A 6,057-nucleotide genomic window follows, 5' to 3' on the forward strand; every position below is an offset into this window, starting at 1 on the left:
ATTGTCACCATAGCAACTAATCATAATTGCTATTTTATGCGGTGCCAGTCAAATGACCACAGGAAACAGTGCAACAACTGTTTTGTTTTTTTGTTTTTTTTAGAGCATGTTAATCACTAAAATTATTAATTCTCCTGATTATTTTAATCGTTGGCAAGAGGCCACGGTGTGAGCAAGCTAATGCATTTATGAATATGATATAATTAAAATACACAAATTGCTTCTTATGCCAGTTTGTTTTTCTATCTCTCAAATGAAATCTTTCACTTGTATTTGACATATCACATGTGAGTCATTAAACATTATAAAGCAATAACAGCGCTTTTAAATGCAGTGCATCTTGACCTATCATCATGTAATTTTAATCATCATGACTGCTCTCTAGCTACTGATAGCAGTATTACAGACTCATATGCCTCGTGCAACGTTGGAATATAAAGTGTCTCTGTAGTACACATCCCCATCAACGTAAATTGTAGCATATTGCTCTTCCTCCCACTTGCGCGATCTCATAGTTTATTTAGCTTGCGATGGAAGAGGGTTATTATTGATTTCACTGTCCTGACTTTGGATGAACCCTCAGTGGGTTAATGGCTCTGGTGATGATGGAGCTCGGAGTATCAGGCTCAGGCTCAGAAGGGCAGGCGTTCAAATGAGTTCTCGTTGAACTGCAGTGTCTGCGCTGTTTAATTGTTTTTTTTTTTGTGGTGATTTAAAGCATACAAATAGGAAGTGAAACACTGCTCTGCACCCAGATCATCTTGCTCACAAGAAAACTGTTTTCCCTGTATAACTGTCGAGCTATATTTAGCCAGTGGTTTGCCTTGTGTTCTGGCAATATCTGCCAGGAAAGATGGATGCCAGCGCTGGTGGAAGTAATGCTGAGTGAGACCATGTTAGGCAGCTAAGATAGTTTGTATTAACTTTGGTGTTTGACTTTATTTTTCATGCATTTTTACTGGCTTTCAGAGGGAGGATGCATTATTGGCATGAAAAGGACTTTGATTACAGGCAGGCAATGGCATTCATTCCATCATTTTGCTCACTAAAGTGTAATTATTCATTATCCTTTTGAACCATATCTGATAGAAATATTGGGTGTAAGCTGTTTGTTATTTCAGACTCAAGTATATAATTTATATGTAGGCACAAATTGAAGATATTGTCTGTTGGATCTTGCTGTAAGTGAGATGTATCTGTTGTCCAGCATGTAAAGATGATACAATAGGCCTCAGTAACATTAGTTAAATTGTTGGGGCGAGCTATTACTGGTGATTTGATTTGATATAATGGATTTGATTTGATTTGATTTGATTTTCCATTGCGATGTTTTCATTTGCCAGGACGCTCACAGCTGGCAAGGCTATAGCTGGTGTTGGACTAATTTCACTTGTTAATTACACTTGTACTTATGAATATTCAAATTTCCCACATAGTGAGAAAGACAGCAGCTCCCAAGAATGGACTGCCACCACAGACTTCCTCTTTAATTACATGATGCTTACTTTATTGTTTACAACTGATGCCTTTTGACAAGGTCAGCATTATGTGCTAAAATGAATGATTGCTCTGGCAGGTGCCATCTTTCTCTATTATTTTTCATGCAATTTGATTTTCTTCCCCCAAGAAGCATGCCTGTCTCCCTATACTTAGCCATAAATAATATCTAGGTTTAATTCACATCCCCAGACGGTGTGTTTACTGTTGCAGCAGCCACTGTAGAGATCACTGATCATGTGTTTATGTTGCTTCTATTTTGCATTAGTCCTGCAGCAGCATGCACCTGCACTTCATCCCTCCCCAGATGAGGAAAAGTAAAACCGAAATGGCCTTTTGTAACGCAGAAGCCATGTCGTTTTGCCCTCTGAAAGTTGAAAGGAGAAGAGAATTCAAAGATGAAATGTTTCCTAGAGACTCAGTTAGTATGCAGCAGTAATTCACACGCTGCAGTGTGTGCGTGTGTGTACTAAAAGCCGCCCCGAGCCGATGTAGTGCTGTAAAAACATTTGACTTCTTCGACGGCTCCATCTGGATATAACAGAGTGTTATGTGAGTGTCTGAGCTGGAGCTTGGGTGGATTAACCCTTGGTGAAATAATGGGTGTTGATGGGATCCTAAAGACTGTGGAAGCCACTGCAGCGGTCACGGGATCAACCCGCTAATCTACGGGATCGGCATTTACATCAACAGATAGACAGATGGATAGATTGGTAGATAGAAAGATATAAGACCGAAAGAGAGTGAAGCAACAGTTTGAGCGAAGCAAGAGGGAGAGAATACATGTCCAAATGTCCAAATGTGTGGAACGAAGTGACAAATAGTTGTCTGAATTTCAAAAATGTGCTCCAGATTTTTCTCTTCCCTCCAACGTGGTGAAACCTCCAGCAGCGAGGAGGAGAAGACTGTGCGTTCTCCTGGACAGCTGAAGGAGTTGAAGTGTTTGTGTGTGTATATATATATATAAAAAAAAGCTTTTATGTGTGTAATGTTTACGTCACATACAGATTCTGCCTACAGTGGCCTCGGTGCTGTGACCATCTCCCCACGCAGGGATGTAACAGCCAGATACAGTAGATCTATAGATAGATACAGAGAGAGAGAGAGAGAAAAATGGAGAGGGAGAGAGAGAGAGAGAGGTGTCTGAATGAGTGGATTGCAGCTCTTAGATGGCATCTGGTGGCCTCAGCAGCACAGAGAGCAGTCTGCTTGATGTGTGTGTGTGTGTGTGTGTGTGTGTGTGTGTGTGTGTGTGTGTGTGTGTGTGTGTGTGAGAGAGAGAGAGAGAGAGAGAGAGAGAGAGATTATCACCACCAGCAGCATGTGCATTAGGGAGCGGTCCTCTTTGTATACACCATGTGCATGCATGTGTGTCTGTGTGTGTGTGTGTGTGTGTGTGTGTTTATGTGTGTGTACCACTGTGGCGGGTGGATTGTTAATCCTAATCCACTAGTGAATGGAAACACTGGGGACTGACAGGCCATTAGTGCCTCTTTTGTGTTTGTGTATGTATTTATATTTGTGTGTGCACGCGTGTTTGTCTGTTTGTATGTAGTGTATGGACGTGTGAGTCTTTGCACACACGCATGTGCATGTTAGCGTTGAACATGTACATGTGTGCACATATGCGACATGCAAGTGCACCGGTATGCATCTTTGTGTATGCATGTGTGTGTGTGTGTGTGTGTGTGTGTGTGTGTAATCTGAGATTGAATAGGGGGTTAGAGGGCCATTAACCAGTGCATTAGTCCTGACTGCAGACAGACTGGGAAAACAGAGAGGAGCGGAGACGGGAAAGGGGGGAGAGTGGAGATGATGCTTTGAGGATTTCAGGGAAAGGATGAGAGGGGGGGAAAGGGACAATGGGGGGTGAGGATTTAGCAGTGAGGGTGAGGGGGGGATTGAGTGCATTAGTGCGTCCGTGTGTGTGTGTGTGTGTGTGTGTGTGTGTGTGTGTGTGTGTTTGTTGAAGGGATTGAGGGGAGCTGACCCATAAAAAGCAGACAGACACACCCTGAGCAAGAGTCAGCTGTCCTGTCATGCTCCTCTCCTTCTATTCCTAAAAAGATACCCAGCAAACATTTTAACATCGGATACGTGTTCATACGCCATCTTTGAAAACCCGTGTAAACACTACAGCATCACATACAACATTAGGAATATTCCTGGGCTCCTTAACACTGAACACTGCAGTTTAAAGTCTAAATAAAAGACCATCTTGAGAGAGCATCTTGCTTCCTTTATTTAATTAATTTCTCAAAACAGGATATTAGAGTGGGACAAAATGCAGAGAGGGATGATTCAAAAGTGCAAACCTGTGGGACATCAGTTGCCTATGTGCATGTAAGCATATAAAAATATTACTTTTGGGGATTAATATAGTATGCATTCATTTACAGCATTGGTTACAGTTTTTTGCTTTTAAGAAATTTTATAGTCCAAAATATCAAATTTCCTTCAGCTGCCTCGATCTTAAAACAGATAAACCAATGGCTGATTAAAAGAACCTGCAAGATAAATATCCAGATCACACAATATCACATTTTTCACACAGATATTATATGATATGGATATTTCCCTTGTCTATGGAATTTGTCAGGACCTATAAACCCTGTTCTCTGATTGGCTGCAAGTAGCCCCCCCTTGATCAGCGCCTTTGGTTTGATTACAGGTTACAGACTTTTATTTGAGAGCTGATGGTCTAAACCAGAACATTTTCTTCATTTTGAGAATGTTTTATATCTGCTACATTTATTTGCACTTGAGCATCTTATGTAAATGAATATTTGCTCCAGTTTACCCATTTGTAATACCAATGCTCCATCAGAGCCTCAGTGTTGGTTTTTTTTTTCCCCTCTTGTTGCCAGCATGTGGGTTCTTTTCATCAATTTTCATGGTTTTATTGGTTGGAATTTGTATTTTTGCCTACTGGTGCAGCATTATGTCACTAATTAAAAACACACTGTTAGCCAGGGAAAAAAAGAAAAATGTAATGGAAATTTGATTTTAAAATATGAGAAGATGGACGCACTCATTGCTTTGGCATTTGTGGTTAAATATATTTGGCTTTGGAAATTAGCTATCAAGGCGAGAGAAAAAATTGATTTGATTGTGACTTTAAATGATTTAAATTTTAAAACACTGACTCAGGCTGTAGTCACACTAAGCCAACTAAGTTTCTAAGGGTCCCAACACAGTGATATGGAGGAAAGTACCTGGACCCAAATGTATTAACCATGAATATTACTTTGACTATGAGATATATGCAAGATGGCTTACAAAGTATAAGAAAGCAGAGACACACTTGTGGTAGCAAAACGTGGACAAAATCTGGTTAATTCGCTAACTTTGAATTTAAATGAGCAGGAATGGGGCAGAAAGCGAAGGAGAAACTGCAGAGAGAAGAGTAGACAGTGATGGAGAGGAAGGAGAGGAGAGGGATGAGAGAGACTCTGACGATGAGGACAGAGTGAAAAAAGAGGGAGCGCCCTCCTGTTTCTCCTGGTTTCTATTATTCATGAGACACGATGAACAGTGGAGGAGGAAAGACGAGGAGAGTTCGGAGCGCTCTGTCTTTCCCTTGAACAAAAAAAAAAAAAAATGACTCAAGAAGACTGAATACCTCATGGCTCCTCTCTCTCTGTCTTTCTCTTTTTTTGGACTCTCTTTAGCCATTTTTCCTCTCTCACTTCATCTCTCCCTGCCTCTTGCCCTCTCACCCCTCTTTGCCTTTCAGGAACTTTCCCCAGAATCCGTCTTTCTTTGCTCACTTTGCCGGTTTAATTCCAAACCTTCATTAATGTCACTTAGTAAAACCTGTGTTTACCTGCTATTTCATATCAAAATGGCTGCTTCAAGACTTGGCTTTTCTATTTGGAAGCTTATATAAACTTGATTCTGGATTCTCAACTTTGTTTTTAGTGCTTCCCACCACACAGCAGCTTTTGGGGAATTTTTTTTTTCTAGCTTGTTATCAACGTCAGATAGAACAAAATTTTTCCTCTGAACAAAATTCACCGTCTTTATTTTTATTTTTGGGGAGATTGCTCGGAAATTTCCTTCATTTCTCTTTTTCTTTCCTTTTTGGTAAGTTGGGTATTTTTCATTCTTTTTAAATAGTTTTTTGGAGCAATATTATATGTAATTGTATTTATTTATTAACAGTTTTTCTATACTTTTGCAATTTTACTGGCTAATTATCATATCAGATTTTTTGTAATTTTCTGGTCATTTTCTTGAAATTAAAAAAAAAAAAAAAACTATTTTGTGGGTCATTTTCATAGAATTTCTTGCTAAAGTTCACCCATTGACCCATGTAGTGTAGTGTGTGACTTGCCATTTATACTTTTTTATTTATTTATATTTTCAAGAGTACCTTCTCTGTTGTTCAAATTTGTCACATGACTAACTTCCACTCAGAAACACTTTTTGTTTCTTTGATTCTGTCCACTGAGGTTTAACTCAATCGATGAAAGTATTTCTGGCTCAAAGAAATGTTACAATCTCTGTTTTCCTGATTTCCCTCAATTTGCAGTTTTATTTCTGGACTTCCACTCATAG

This window comes from Myripristis murdjan, chromosome 8, assembly GCF_902150065.1.
Source record: "Myripristis murdjan chromosome 8, fMyrMur1.1, whole genome shotgun sequence".
Lineage (NCBI taxonomy): Eukaryota > Metazoa > Chordata > Actinopteri > Holocentriformes > Holocentridae > Myripristis > Myripristis murdjan.